This window comes from Agelaius phoeniceus, chromosome 3, assembly GCF_051311805.1.
Source record: "Agelaius phoeniceus isolate bAgePho1 chromosome 3, bAgePho1.hap1, whole genome shotgun sequence".
In the NCBI taxonomy this organism is placed as follows: domain Eukaryota; kingdom Metazoa; phylum Chordata; class Aves; order Passeriformes; family Icteridae; genus Agelaius; species Agelaius phoeniceus.
In genome coordinates, this window is record NC_135267.1 from 68,420,084 (window position 1) to 68,436,795 (window position 16,712).

At 38.7% G+C, this 16,712-nt stretch overlaps 1 protein-coding gene across 1 annotated transcript in view; it reads left to right on the plus strand.

Moving 5' to 3' along the window:
- UST (uronyl 2-sulfotransferase) overlaps positions 1-16,712 on the plus strand; it is a 153,748-nt gene that overhangs the window by 14,238 nt on the left and 122,798 nt on the right. The window lies entirely within an intron of this gene.

The following is a 16,712-nucleotide window of genomic DNA, read 5'->3' on the forward strand; positions in this document are numbered from 1 at the left end:
TATTCCTATTGAAAAGTATTTCTTGCTCCTTTCTGCAGCTATCTTCAGCACCTTTGTAGAATTTGCTCACCAAAGCCTCTACTGTAAGTGGAAAAAGTTGTATTTGTGGCACGAGTAGATGTTAAAACTGCTGCTTTATACAGACAGCACAGCTTGAAATCTGTATAGTCAGCTTCAGAAATGTTTCTTTAGCTTACTTAGTCTCAAGACAAAAATATTTTTAATACAAAGGAGCTCAGAATGCAAGAGGGTTGATTTGCTCAAGCAAATTTTATCCATCTGTTAAGCTCTCTGATTATTTTAACTGAAATTTTACATCCACATTTTTATTTTATTCAGAGGTAATGCTTGCATTGTATGAGAAGGATGACCAGAGAACCTCTTCTTGCACTCTGACAGCATCATTACCATGCCACAAGCACAAAATAATTATGAAACTGAAGGCAGATCAGTTGAATGGCTGATGCTCTTGCAACATGATTGTTTTGGCTCGCAAAGCCTGGAAACAGAAAATTTTCATACAGGCTCCTCTGGATCCACATCCAAGCTTGAGGTCTAATGGTTATGAGAAATAAATGTGGTGGTCTCAGGCAATTCCTTTGTAAATGTGGTCAACATCAAAGAAAATAAGAAATGCACACCAATTTAAATATATAGTTAAATCTGAGATAAAAATGACAGGTTTAGCTGTTCAGCTAAATATAATGTGTAATATGGCCCTGGTTAAGAATATTTCCTTACTCATACTCTATAAATAACATCATAAGTATGCTTTATACTTTCTCCAAACACCCATTCTTCACTTCTGTTCTAGCCTGTTTGCACTCCTCATCTCCGACTGCACAGGGTCAGGCAAGGCATCTCTCCTATTTTCAATGATTCTCTTTTGTTTGCTTTAGTGGCCAATGAATGGTTCACGGATTGCAGAATGGGGAACCTTTAGTTCCTGATGCCACGTGAGCAGTGGGATTCCTTAGTGCAAACCTGTATGTTGCATTTGGTCCTATTGCACAGAGCCTTGTAATACTGTGCCAGTCATAGCTGTGGTTTGGCAAATGTTCCTGCTCAGCTGGGAAAGGAGGTGGGAGGCAAGAACAAGGAAGAGGAGAGTAGTAAGCATTCTTTCACTTTCCTTCCTTCACTGTGTTTATAGACACTTAAAACAGAGTGATGGTAATGAGCACTAATGTGCTCAAACTCCTGAAGCTGCACTTATTAGTGAACCACAAAAACAGTTTAAAGAAAGTATAAACTCATGGAATGTTCTTTTGTGTTCTCTTGCATGCATTGCAGTTTCTTTGAGGAGGAAACAGACTTGCTTTACTGCCTTAATTCTGGAAAGAAAAATAGTTTTGAATTGGGGAAGTTTGTAGTTGGCCATGGAAGTCAGAGTTTGCATTGATGGTTCTTATGTTAGCCTTACCAACTTCAGTCTGTGACACAAAAGTTAGGATCCTGCTAAGAATTATGGTTCAGTAGAGCCTGATATTTATTTTCTTCTACTAGAAATAATAGTGTGTGACCAAAGTAGGGTTATTATACTGGCATATCTTGAAATTTCTTAGAATTTGCATTTCTTTATTTAATATTATTTTATTTATGTAACTCTGTCTTCTATTTGTTTTATTTGGAGATCAGTCTATAGTGGTGTATTTTCTTTCTTAGGAGGAAGGCATGCTAGATTTGTTTCATGAATAGTAATATTTTTCCTGCATGTGTTTTAGTGTAGAGGTAGTTCAGAGTCTAAATGCTATGTTACTACAGGGCTTTTTCTGTAGGAGAAATAAGACATAGTCTCTTTGTGGAGAAAACAAGATCAGTAACACATGTGTGTGAGCATAAAAATTATATTCCTGGTTACACATAGTTTTATCAACATGGGAAGGATGCCACTTTTCATGCATGACATGAAGATGAAGCAAATGTAATAAATTGTTTAAACCTCTTCAGCTTTCTTCCTTACCTTGTTTGTGAGAATTTGTGTCCTCCTGGTAAAGTAAAATTGAATAAGGAATGAATATAAAGAATTAAAACACTTGCACTGAATCTTCTTTATCCATGAGGTTCAGATGAGACAGTTTTGATGTTTCTCCTGCATCTGTGGTAATAGCTATTATTGAGCAAGGACTGGAGTAGTTAATAAGTTCTGTGGATAAGAAGAGTTAAATAACCCAGTAGATTGATCCAAAATACTTTCTATGGGTTTCATACGAGTTCTTCTCAAGGTGGAAATGGCCAGGTTGAATGTAGATACCAATGTACCTATGAAGAAATTGGTATGATGTGCTGTTGAAAGTAACTTTGATTTCTCTGGGTGCCCTCCTCTTAGGATTTAGGAGCTTGAGCAGCAATGAATGTGCTTTGTGCTTCCAACTGCTAAAATATTTTCATGAGTGTTTGCAAGTGAAACTCACTAATGGCTTTCTGATAAGCTCTGTATTGAGTTCACCCTGAGAGGAGTGCAGAGACATTGTTTGAGTGTGCAAGGATGGGCTTAGGACAGCCAAAGCCCACCTGCAGCTGAATCTAGCAAAGGATGTGAAAGGGAACAAGAAGGGCTCCTACAACCATATCAGCAGCAAAAGCTAGAGCAGGGAGAATGAGGGGCTGCTGCTGAACAGAGCCTCAGAAAAGGCTGAGGTGCATAAAGCCACCTCCACTTCAGCTTTTACTGGTGAGATTTGCCTTCAGAAACCCCAGGCAAGGAAGACCCATTGCCAGGGCCAGATGGTTCCCATTAATAACCCAGAGTGATGGGGCAGGAGACAGTAGTGACAGATTGAAATACACGAAGTTCTACTGAAACATCAGAAAACCCTTTTCATGTAGGGGTGATTGAATCCCAACACAGGTTTCCCCAGGATATGCAAAGCAATTCCTGATCCCCCTGGTCTGGCTGGCCCCGCTCTGAGCAGGGATTGGAGTGGACAGGTGGCTCTGCTGAGGTGCCCTTCTGCCCCACTGTGCAGTGGGACTGTGTGCCTGGGTTCTCATGGCATGCCCTGTCCTTTTAGAAACTTGGTTAGGAGTAGGAGTGAAAAGTCAACTCAAGTCTAAAGTGTGGAACATGATAGACATGTTGCTGATTAGTGCCAGTTCTAGGAACAGAGGTTGGGTCCTAGTGTCAGTCTCAGTGTGAAAGAGATTGATATGTCAAAATTGCATGTCACATTTATCAATCACTTACAAGACTTGAATTTATTTCCAGGACTCTGGAAAATGATCTTCTAGGAACTGATTAATTAACATGCAAGAATATAATTTTTGTGTTGCAAAAGGAAAGGTAAACTACCTGGCTGCTAACTGTATAGCTTCAGACATTATGAATCTCACTTGCTACACAGTAAGCTAGAAGGTGGAATATGCTGCTGCAAACTTTTCTTTATCATGGTGTCCTTTGTATAGGTTTCTTTTAGTGGCTGTGTGAAATCTCCCTGTTGGGTTGCATCGTGTCCTTCTCAAGGAAGGAGCTATAGCAAGTGGCTAAAGAGAAAAAATGAGTAGTGACTTTGGTAAAAAAAACCATGAGTTTGCTTTATGCACAATTAAATATCCTGTTGGACTTGAGCCTAGGAATCAGGATAATGTATGCTTCTAACATACTGTAGCTGAAAACATTTAGAAATGGTATTTTATTAGCTTCTGTATGTATTTGACAGAAATAAGTTTTTGGAAAAAGAGTCCTGGATGATGTCTTGAATGTGAGGGAGAAAAAGGATGGATAGCTACTCCAAGAGAGAATGCATATGGCTGTGCTGGGAAGAGAATGCTCCTTAGCAATGCTGCTTATAATTTACTGCTTTTAGCACAGTTGCTTTTTCCCCCTTTGTGGTATGCTTTCCCTTCTGGGTCAGTAGAAGAGCAATTTCTTAGAATGGGGACGTAGTATAGTAAATCCATTGTGCCTCTAGGATGTATTAACTTCAAAAGATAGGATGCCTCAGTCTCCTAGTGAAAGATTGACAGAATCTAGCCTGCTTGTTTGTTGGCCTTTTTTCCTTCTTACTGCAATGTGATTTTATCTTGCAAAGGCATGGTCTAATTCTTTCAAGTGAAAAATGTTGAAGCAGATTTGTTTCAATGAAATTGATACCTCTGGCAAGTTGGATCTAATTCAGATGGCTGTGCCAAGGGTGGAAGTCCTGAAGCTTAAGGAGACAAAAGAAAACAAAGAATTTTTTCAATTAGAGATTAACTTTTAAAAAAAATAGAGCAAACTGGGCTTAAAGTTACGTGTGAATTGAGAGCCGTTGTGTTAATTTATATACTAAGATAAGCAGCAATATTCTGAGATTTTCCTTCACTCAAAGGACATATTCATATTTGGCACTGGTAAGCATTCCTATCTAAAGGAAATTTTCTTGGTTTTTGCAGCACTTCTGTTTGCTGGAGTGAAGGAAGAGCAATTTGAATACTTGTGCATTCCTTTTCCTGCAGTTCCCTGTAACTGTGTGTGTTAACTAGATCTTGTCAACAAGCAAGGAGATTCTGAAGAAGTTTTAAAGGAAACTTTTAAAGGATCAAGGCTGAAAGTATCAAGGCAGGCTCTGATATCTTTGCAGAATGGATGCTGTGATGTTGCAAGTAGACAAAGAATTAATTTGATTATTTTAAGACATAGAATCGAGGTATATAATTGCATTTAATTGATTTTTCTTAATTTTGCCCACTCTCTTTTCCTCAAGTATCTAAATAGGTTATAGAAGTCTTATTGTGGTAGTCTCCATGTAAGCAGATACCAAATGCTTTTAAAAGGTGAAGATCTAGCTTTCTACTCTCTGCACCTCTCCCCACTGGGTTGCCTACTGATTGCCTAAACCTCTGAAAAAACTGAGTAGCAGGAAAAGGACAAACCAGCTGATAGTCACTTCTCACCCTTTAACATGGAGTCTGCTGCTGAATCACCACTGGATGACAGGTGAAGGAGTTCTGAAAAAAATCAATAACCCAAAACTAGGAAATAAAGGAAAGCAAAAAGGATTGAATACTTAGAAGATGTCTTGTGAGCTTAGCAGAGGAGTACCTGTCTGGTAAATTTTACTCAAGTAGATTAAACAAGAGGGTAGCAATTCTCAGCTGAGGGGCCTGTGTAATTTTCCTTTGAAACATTTTGCCTCACCTGGGAGTGGGGACACCCACTCTTAGCTGCAGGCCAAGCAAAATGTACATTTTAGTAGGGTGCATTGTCTTACTTAAGAATTAAATTAGATGTTTTTCTGATTTTTTCACTCCCTTTGATGCAAACCTCAGTTACATTAGTGGGTGATAGCACCCAGTCTGTGAGTGCAAGCCAGACCAAAAGAGACCTATTGAGAAGGAGGGGGAACTGTGGTACTGCACCTCTGCCCAGCAGCCCTTTAAAGTTGATGATTCTCTGCTCTAAAAGTAAACAGCGGCAATAAAGAGAGTTGGGAATAAAGATAAACATTGATACTGTAAAGTGAATATTAAATCCTGCTTTATACTGTAGACTTGTATGCCATTTTTACAAGGCTGTGCTTTGTTGCCCTGTGGAACTATACAGACTTTTGCAGATAATGGGAAATTTTCCTGTTAGCCAAAGTTTTCCTTTGGGTAAGAGTAGTTTCTCAGCATTTTGAGATGGCAGCTTTTTGATACACTCACAATGAGCATTTCCTTAACCATGGTGTTTGCTTTTCTATTTTCTACCCCTTCTTGGGAAGGCAGGAGCTTCAGCAATAGGATGAAGAATTTCTTGGCAAATTAAAAATTGATCTACTTAATACACATACAGCACCTTACACTGTGATTTAGTTTTACTGTTTCAAAAAATACTGATGGGACTTCTTGTTGTTACATATAGGATATTTTTTTCTTTTAAATTAATTGCGCTGTACTTAGATTGTAATTTCCTTACAAACTGAAAGGACAAATTTGAAGTTAAAAATCTAAATAATCAGAGCAATGTTGTAGAAGCAGTGCTTATCAGAACTAATGCTAAAAACCTAGCACCTATATCCTAAAAAGAATATTTGAGACCAGAAAGAAGAAAGGGTCTTGACATAATGTTCACAATTATTAAATGCAAACTTTGCTTTTAGGTAGACAAGAATTTGCAAAGGAGGTACATTTTATAGCTGTAGGGAAGAATGAGAAATTACTGGAGTTCTAAGCTGATTTCTGTCAGTGTGCTATTCCCTGCACCACATGAACAAGTATCTAGAGAAACAACTATGAATCAAATGGTATTCCAAAAAGTTAGCGGTGTTTAAAGCTCCAAGGAGGAATGTTTGAAACTGTAGGAATTTTTGAATATCTCTTTTACTGTTCTGTTAAAGAAATAATTTGAATCTTGGATCTTCATTTGAATCTGGCTTTCCAAAAGTAAATATCAATGTCTGTTAATTTTGAAATATACTGAAATTGTCATCACGTAGTTGACAGTGACTACTAACAGTTAAGAAAACCCCATGATCTAAAGAGAACAAATAACTACTGCTTACTGTTGGACTCTCATCAAAATCCTCTCTCTCTCAAAAATGCAGCTGACTGTAGCTGCCAGCTAATGTACAAACAGAACCGAGAGAGGGAACAGCTGCGCTCTGAAAAACAGCATAGCTCAAAGGCAGCAGCACCCGCCTCAACTCCTCTGGTATTTGGTTTCAGGCTAGAATTATATATTTTGGGGTACTTTTATATGTGTAAGTAAGCTTTTCTAAGGGATCTGTAGGATTGTGGCTTTCTCAAAAAGGAAAAAAAATGTAGCTGAATGTTGATTTTGAAAGTAACTTCATCCCATTTTTTCTTACCTTTGTTCTTTTAAAATTTATTACAAATTTCTGTAGCAGTCAGTGTTTGTTGAATAGGGTTTGTAGGTCCAATGTTATGCAGACAGTGTCTCTGAGTCTACTTGGTAAGTGCTGGATTTTGAGGAATACCATCTAGAAATAGGTGGCAGGTACCTAATAAAATATTTCTGCTTGGTGGGCTTCTATATTATGGGAAATGGGACCCCCTCATTAGAGAGCAAACAGTGTGTGTCATATTTCAGGTGGGACTGGAGCTGAATCTGCATGTGGCAGATACAAGATAAAATAGCAAGTGGTGGCTAAAATTAGGTCAATTACACTAACAGAAAAAAATTAAAGTGGTGAGTATGAAGAGTGGTAAGTATGAAGGTGTGAATTCATTCAGCTTTTTGTGTGCATTGTGGTGTGCCAAATATCATTCTGTATCTCAGTAAAACACACATAGAGCTTGTTCTAGGGAAGGAAATTTGTTAGACACTGGAAACTTATGACAAACTGTTCTAGTGAATATAAATTCAATATTGCCATAAAATCTAACTCCAATGACTCTTCAAGTGGTTCTAGGTTTTTGTGTAGTAAAATGTCCTTCAGTTACGTCTCTTTTGTCTCTATTGCTATTGTGTGTTTTGCTCCAGATGACACATGATAGAATATCTTATTTTTGAACTCCATAAAAATAAGCCTTAATGCTTTGTTTGCTTCAAGCCAAAAGAGCCTTTATTTCCTGTTTATTATGTTTTAGCAAGTGGACTGTATTTTAGAAAGGGTGTAACACTTGTATTTTCTAGGTAGTATGACTATAATTTTTTACTCAGGAAAAAAAAAGTGTATTGTTTTGATTTCTTAAGAGGTGACTTTTTTTCTGGGTTCATGTTACAAAGTTCTGGTTTACTGAGAGAGTAGGCTTTACTCTTCCTAGGGAGCATATGGTGTGTTGTTTTCTGCATAAAACCTGGTAATTTTCAAGGGCAAGACAATTGCAACTCGTTTGCTGTTTTTAGAAGTTTGGGTGTTGCTGTTGCCAAGCATACAAAATAATGTTGTACATTGGTTTTTCACGGGGACAGTAACATGGAGCCAGAATCTGTCTGCTCCTTCGCTGGCATCTTGCTCCTGGGAAGTCTTTCCTTGCTGGGAAGGTGGCAGGCAAAATCTGTCCCCAGCCTTGCTGCACTGGGTCCTTCACCTCACCTGGCTGTGGGGCACCCTGTGGTCAGAACAGAGGACCTCATCACAGAGTGTAGTTTTAGGGACAATTTGTCTGACCTAAGACATTTAAGTTCCCCCATAGATGAACAAGTAGTGTTAGCTTGGTCATTGGTAATAACTCTTTCAAGGGATATGTGAAAAATAGGCATCCAGCTTTAGTAATGACTTCTTTGAACATTACAATGCATTGTAAACTTAATTGAAAGTGTATTTCAATTGACAGTGTCCTAAATGAGTCCTCTGAGATCACAATTACAGTGGTTTGGGACAAAATGAATACTTAAGGTAAACTTACTTTTAATTAGCACCATCATTCGTGCTTGCAGTACCATTGGATTTGCAACATTTGACAGTTTAGGAAGAGAGGAAAAAGATACAATTACAAAAGACTCAAAACTAGTAATTCATTTTTAGTACTATGTCTCATAGGAAATCTGTATTTCTTATATGAATACAGAAGATATTCTCTGAAGAAAGAAAATGAGTAAATGGTTTTCTTTGAATTCTAGTCATAGGGGGGGAAAAAGAACCTGACTACTGCGCACTTCTAGTTTTCTGTGAAAGTATTTAAAAATGTTATAATGGCAGATGTAGTCATAAAAGTTACACTGAAGTAAAGTTGAAGAAAATGAAAAGAGAAGGTTGGCAGTAGCAAGATAAAGCTTTGAAGGTTTTTCAGAAATTACAGCATTTTAGCTTTATTCATATTTTAGTTCAGATTCTTTGTTTTCTGTTACTTCATTGTTCTGGATCTGTAGTGACTTGGAAATTTTGTCTGTTCTTGAATTTTAGTATGCCCTCAGTTGTTTTCTTCTGGCATTCTAGAAGTTGGATGGCTCCTGGGCTAGGTACATCTTGGACAAATTAGAAAGCTCTTAAGATATCATTTCTTAAGAGCTAATATCAATAACGTAATACAGATATTTGTAGTAAAGCTTCTAGTAATACTGAACAGCTGGAAAAAATTACAAATGTTTTAAGTCCAGAATAAACAGAGCAGAATATTGTTTTGGACATGCTGTGCCATGTCTTCCAGTAACTGTGGGCCATGTCCTGGTCATGGTGGCTGGTGAACATCTCCTGTCGAGCTGGAAAAGTGATGGGTGCTAAGGAAAGCCAACTTCCCTTGGAGTATACCTGTGGTGTGTGTTGGGCTGAGGTTGTCTGTCAGAGCTATGATTTTTCTGCTAGTGCCAACAACTTGCTTAGGAATAGTGTAATCAGTATTATCTGTTAAAATATTGAGTTATGTTAGCTAAGTAATACTATTTGGATGGTTGCTGAATAATTTTTGCTGGCTATTACAGAATAACAGGACATGCCGTTGTAGGCTGTGTGTAGTTCTTCCACTGTTGAATGCTACCATGAACACAGAAAATGTCTTGAGGGCTGTGAGAGGAAACACACAAGGACTTTGTGGGTTATTGACCAGAAAGTGTTTGTTCAGTCTTGCCAACAGTAGACCTAAGCTACATGAACAATCTTGGCCTTCCTCCAAAACAGCTCGTGCCTCTTGTGAAAGGTTCCCTGTCTGTTCTGGGCTCTGTCTGAGAGTCTGGAAAGCCAGTGCCTCTCACAATGGCACTGACTGCATTTGGACCAGCACCCCCTAGCTCTACATCAGCTTTTTATGGGGTGTGTGACAATAAGTTGTTGTATGTTGCAGTGAGTTTAGAAGCTGTTGACAAGGTTCTTGGGTGCAGGGGCTGAAGAGGATGCTGTGTCATGCAACATCTGGATTCACACACAGGTTCTTCCTTCCTATCCTGAGTCATGGAGTTACCTGTAGGGGGATAGAGTATAAGAAAATAAAGGAGTATAGAAAGTAATCTTACCCCTAGGTTGCAGCTGGGCCAATTATTAAAGATTAGGAGCAGGCCTGACTTTAACAGGCCACAGCTGTAACCAATAAGAAGAAGAGTGCTATAAAAGAGTGGATTGGATGGTTGAGAAGAGAACTGCAGTCAGTTGGTTACTGCAAGAAGGAAGAGTCAGTGCTTAGAGGAGCTGCCTACAAGAAACATCAAGGAGGTATGAAACTCTTGAAATAAGGAAACAACAGTATGGAACCTTTGCAATATAATGACAACAGTTGCCAGTGGCAAACTAACAAGCTACTGAACAGACTTGCTGAGTTACTTTGTGAGATGTGGAATAAGCCATGTGCTGGCTAAATATAGAATATGTAAACTGTATTTACTTAACATTTAACTTTGGATAGATGCAGATGTTGGGAGCCTGCACTGGTGAATTTTCTGAACAAAAAATCTTCTGCTTGTCAAAAAGCAAGAGATTGGCCTTGATTATGATACCAGATCCCATGTATCCTAGCTGGTTTCATCATGTTGCTTCAAATTGTGTTAACACCTGAATGCAGAAGTAAATGTTTGCTAGGGTTTGGGTTTTTTTGCAATGATAATAAAACTGGGAGTTTAAAATTCAATAAATATGTTGCATTTAATGACCGAGCCCATTTTGCAAAACTTGAAGATGGCATTTACAAAAACTGGAGATGATAAACTGAATTTGAATTTTGGAGATGCTATTTAGGTTGGTGAAACCTGATTGCAGTAAACTTCTTGATTTGAGTACTGCCAAGTTCCCTTGGAGGACTGTCTTTGTCTTCGGAACTTTGCAAATGTTGGATCTTTTTAAATGCATTATGTGGAAGCATTGAAAATACGTGCGTCAAAGGGTAGTATCATCGAAGCATTTGTAGCATAAAGCTAAGAGTGAAAGCAGTGTTCTGTTATGTGCATCTGCCCAGATACCAAAAACCTTTGCAATACTGTGGTTAAGATGTTTTGTTTCAATTTTTTTCCTGTATGTTAGGGCTGTTGACATTTTAGGAATTTTTGTGGCAACAGTTCAGTCGAGGAAAACATGATTAGAGGTTTGGGATGGGGGAGTCAACCCATGTCCTATATATACCTCTACTACTGGATATATTTGGTATACTGTTTAAAATAACTTACCTTTATTTTCCCTTTCGATAAGCATATGGGCTAAGCTGTTTGTTTCTGAATAGTAAGCCACACTGTGGTGGTTCTAGATCTGTAATTACTGGAAAGGCTCTGAACACAATCAAACCTACTCTTTTGGCATTGCCTGAAGTGGGCTGAAATAAGCAGCTTTTAATAGCACATATCAGCAAACCTGCCTGTTCAGAAGTTGTTGACTTTGTCTTCTTACACTTCGATTTTCAAATTCAACTGGAGCTTCAAGATGATGTGGCATAATTTGCTGGGGTATTTTCTGCTTGTTAGTTCTTGTGGTGTCAAGAGTAGAAAGTTAGAAATAAGTAAAAGAAAAATCTAATGCTGAACCAATGCCAAGTTTGATTAATATTTTCAATGGCATAAACAAGGTGTCGTGTTTGAGGAGACTTTTCACCCCTCTGGTGGGGATGGTGGCCATCAGCAAGTATGGAAGCCACTGTTCATCAGAAGTCTGCAAGCTTGTAATGTTTTCTTGATACAAGTGACTTTTTTTTTTAATTGCTGATCACCATACCTTATTTACAGATTGAAAATAATAAAGGAGAGAGCATAAGTTAAAGAAAAAACTTGGTGATAAATATTTTGGAGGTATCTGAAGTAGTTTTATTGAAATGGAGATTAATGTCTGTAGCTCTGAGGCAGCTGTGGCTCTTCAGTGTATTTTGTACCAATTGATGCTTCTGTGTTGATTGAGCTGTGAGGTGAAGGACTGGATTTGGGTGTGTGATGGTCTTGTGTTGAGTCGCTGCTCATCTGTTTAGGTATAGGTAGAGCAGTAAGCTGTGAACACTAGTAGCAACAGTATTAGTGGTTAAACTTTTTGGGGCAGGTCTTTTAACACCTGGTGTTACCTGAACAACAGCATGAGGTTATACAGGGAGTTGGACGGGGTGGGTGTAGCCCAGCAGCTGGAATCTCTGCCCTTGTGTTTTGTTCTAAGAATACTCCTGATCCATAAAGAAATCACCAGATTATAAGAAGATGTTAAGCTATTAGAGAGCATCCAGAGGAGGACAATGCAGATAAGCCAAGGGCCTTGAGGGGAAGTCACATGGTAGGAGTGACTGAGGTCACTTGGTCTCTTCATCCTGGAGGAGACTGAGGGGGGATCTCGTTGAAGTCTACAACTTCCTTTTGAAGGGAAAAGGAGGGACAGACACTGATCTTTCTTCTGTGGTGCCCTAAGGGAATGCAGCTGAGTCAGTGGGGCTTAAATTTGAAAATTTGAGGTACCAGGAAAAGGTTCTTCACCCAGAGGGTAGCTGGGCACTGGAAGAGGCTACCCAGGTAAGAGGTCCCAGCACCAGTCTGACAGAGTTCAAGAAGCATTTGGAGACAATGCTCTCAGGCACAGGAGATGGTGCTGTGCAGGGCCAAGAGTTGGACTCAATGATCCTGATGGGTCCCTTACAGCTCAGCACGTTCTGTGAAATAAAGTTTATAGGCTTGTTCCTAAATGCTCTCTTTGAAGATGCTTTTGTGGAGATCAGCTTACTGGGGAAAAAAAGGACTAATAATATCAGGTGGGTTGTCCAGCTGCCAAACTGCAAGGATGAAATATTAGAATGCTATTTTAATATTTCTCTTGAATAGCGCTAGAGATATGAGGGATGTAATACAGAAATCAAAGCTAGGAATACAGGAGGGTAAGACCCTACAATCCAGTTCCCTACTACTGAAAGCAATTATCTCCTATAATCAACTTAATAACTATTTTAAAACTAGGTAGATTTGTTTAGTTCTTCATTCTTACTGAAAACTTGTCGCCAAACAACACTGCTCTGATGTTTATAAAATCCCTCTCAAACCCAGCTGAAACTTTTTGCTCTGGCATCTTTATTTATGTTTGGTTTTGTGCCACAGTCATTTTGTAGTTTAAATAACTCTTGTTTCTATGAACCTGTAAAAGCTAATGTAGCCCTTTTTCATGAAAAAACCCCCAAACTTTTGTTTCCAGCAGGACTTCCTCCTTTCCTCTGATGGTGCTGGTAACACCTCCTGCACCCGTTAAAGGGTAAATTACTTTCTGGAAAAATGGACAATAATGTTGCACAGTACTTTATATACAACCTCACGCAAAGCTTAAGTGGTGTTAGTTCTTCCTTTTTCCACTTGGACAAAACTTTCCTGAGGCACACCGTGTTCCTGTTTGCTTTTTTAACATTCATTTTCATCTAGGTATGGACTTGTTGATCAATCTGTTGTTCCCAGGTGGAAAGTTCATGTCCTGTTAGGGAGGATTTCTCAGGGTGAAGTTTTGTAGTTAGTTGCGTCTCATTTCTGTTATTCTAATCCTCAGCATTGCCACAGTTCTCCATAGATCAAGTTGTAATCCACCTCTGATGACAGTTCCTTCCAGCTTTGTGTCCCTGGGAGCATCATTATGGCTGTCCTAACATTTGTTCCAAAGTAATTACCAAAATTATGCCATTTTGATTATAGACTGCAACATGTCCCAACTAAGGTGGTGTAACTTTTGGTTCTTACACATTTGCAAACTTTTCTCTCTTTCTTGGGTGGAAATGATTAAGTTCAGAATAGAGGGCCAAATTCTGTTGTGTTTTGGTTTGGTATTGATTTACAGTAAATATATGAAACTAACAATTTTGTCTTCTTTGGAATGTCAGACTAAGATCAAACAAGTTCTTCCCTTTGAATTTGCTATTTCAGTTATTTATAACTGCAGATGAATTTGTAATACATGAACGCACAAATGGAAATTGTGTAAGTCTGCGATGGATGACAGCAGAGAGCCCTCTTAAGATTACTAATTGAACTAGGTAGGTGCTGCCATTGTGTTCCTCACTGTTTCATGTGGCATTTTCTGCACTGTACCTGAAGATGATCTGTGGCAGCTTTTGTGTCCAGTGTGTTCCTCCCACAACCCTGGCAGAGCTTGCAGGAGACCAAATTTGAGTTCAAAGGATGACATTTGTGCATGGCTGATTGCTCTGACTGGATTTGTCAGATTTGAAAGATTTGTCAAGCCATTAGTTATTTATTTCTCAAGCAGAAACATGAAGCACTGTTATTTTTTTAAATTAAATCTAGTACATCACTGAACTGGAGGTATTTAGTATTTTTTTCTAATTAATTTTAAAATATTCAAGTGATATTTTCTGATAAACCTCATTAAAGGAAGATCATTTTTGTAATCCACGATTTCAGAAGATCACGATGAAGAGTAGGATACTTGAACTAAATATGAGCAATATTTACCTAGTGTGGCAATTTCTTTGTATGTTGTTTGGATTTAGGGAAAGGATTGGAATGTTTTTTGCCTTAGTGTGCTGAGTAGTCTTCTTGGTGGTATGAAGCCATTTCAACAGTTGCTTTAAGATCTCTCTGAATCTGTTGATTTCGTTTATGAATAAATACCGCAAGCAAAATATTAGTATGTTAGGTGTAAATTGCTCATCTTTCCCTTTCCATGTATGAAATACAGTGCATCTGACTGGATATTATTGGTTGCCTTCAGAAGACTTTCTGAGGAACATATGGAGTCATTTATTAGAGATATCAAAGTATCTTTCTTTTCATCATTAAAAAATGTGACATACTTCTAACCATTGACCTCTGTCTCCTCCAATTTTTGTATGTCTGCTGAATCAAATGAACTGTACATGATGAGGATCAATGTTTCTACCTCATAAAACCCATGAGATCTGATCTGTTATGGAAAAGGACTGCACATCTGCAAGGGAAACTTTGTGCAGAACTTTAACGTGTGGGTGGTCTGGTTTCCCTCCTGGAGTTTTCCAAGGTTGCCAAAGTACCTGAGTGTTTTATTGCAAAGGAAAGCTTTATGATGTTTTCTTGTGCTGAAAATAGGAAGTGCTTGTCCCTGAATTTAGAGGTAGAGGGAGAACTAGGGTGAGTTTCATTCTGGGGCAAGAAGGCTGTGTTAAAGAAACTTGCAAATGTGTTTTGCACAAGACTGGCCTAAATCACCCTAATTAGGATGCAGCCCTGGAATGGCTGTATCAGCTCTTGTTCCGCCTGTTGAAGTAAGCAATGATAACATGGCAGTTGGCTGCTGGAAAATAACATCTGCTGTCAGAAAACTTTCTAAAATGCCTGAAGTGTATTTGGTTTGCTTCCTTACAGCAGTTGTTTCTATCTGTTAAATGATAAAAAAGTTGTTTAGATGCTGGGAAGTGCATTAAGTTTTTTGAAAGACGTAAGCAGTCTGCTCGGTACTTCTGAAACTGAGCTGCAGGTTTGTCCCATCAGGTGCTCTTGCTTTCATTCTGAACAGGGCGTTAGAGCAGCTGGCAGTGTCTTATCTGATGCAGAGAATTGGTGCTACAGTAGGTAGAAAGTACAGTAGAGATTTAGCCCTTGTTGTAACCATCCTTAAAGTGTTTGAACATATGCAGCTTTGGCTTTTGCGTTCTTATGTGCTTCTCTTGGTTACTTGCATGCGGTGAGAAAGATTTAAACAGCAGTGAGTCTGAATCAGTAGTGATGCTTCTGTCAAACAGCTGAAGGCCTCCTCCCTTGAAATAAGATTTTTACTCTTTCCAAGTTACTATTTCTTTGTTATTCATTTTTCACACCATAGTATGGTGTGGGAGAAACTGGGGGGGGCTTTAGAGTGCAGTTACCTATACTGGTGGTTCTCTAGAAAATGACTACTGTGTGAAGCCAGCAGAAAGCTCTTCTGCTATTAGTGTGCTGGTTGCAGTTGCTTATGAAGTAGGTCAAAGGGGCCTGAAGATAAACCCAACATTTGTGTCTCATATTTTTGTGTTTCATAGTTAGGGGCTTAGGTAAGAGAGTTACAATAGCAACAAAGAGGCAATAAACTGTACGGCTTGCTCGAGTCCGTAGGCTGTGGGCTTTCATGCATGTGCCTAAGGGGCTTACTGTAGATACAAATAATTTGCCTACAACGTGGGGACTGTATAATAATGAAAGTTACTACTTCAGTTAATGTTTCCCGGAAGGAAGAAAAATTTGAATCCTTTATTTAGGGAATACCTATTTCAATAAAATGCTGTCACACTCTTATACTCTTGAGGTGGGTGAAGAGGTGGTTGAATTGGCTGTTGCAGGAGAGGGCTCACACAGGTGCAAGAGGAGATGCTAGGAGCCGAAGCTGCAGAGAATGTGGCACTTGCCATTTGGCAGGTCCTCTCAGGAGGTGTGATGACTTCTTTCCCTTCCCACAGCCTGCTTGCAGTCTTTGTTTACACAAGTGATTTTGCTCACACTGACAGACTTACCCTGAGCACTGTGAGGGTGGTTGTCTCATGGCTGCTACTGTTTGTGTGTCCTGGTTTGGGCTGGGATAGAGTTAATTTTTTTCCTGGGAGTTGATGTAGTGCAGTGTTTTTTGATTTAGTATGAGAATGGTGTTGATAAAACACTGACATTTTTTTGTCAGTGCTAAGTAGTGCTTAGAATAAGAAAAGAAAAAAGAAAATTTTCAGTTTCTTTTTAATGAGGATGATGGCTGAAATGTAAATATGGGAAGGAAGAAGGGGGAAATGAATCTGCAGAATGGTACAATAATTAAATACAACAAATAAAGTTATTTGGTGTTTAAGACTGTGTCCTTTTTGGCTGTAGTCACTCAAATATTTCCTCCATAAGAAAGGAAGACTTTCCATAAATCATGAAGATAAGCTCTGTGGAAATACATATATCCTTGTGTGAGGAATACATATACAGTTCTTCATTAAAACTTTTTTTTTCATACAAAGGGTGATGCCTGTATGATGATCAAAGA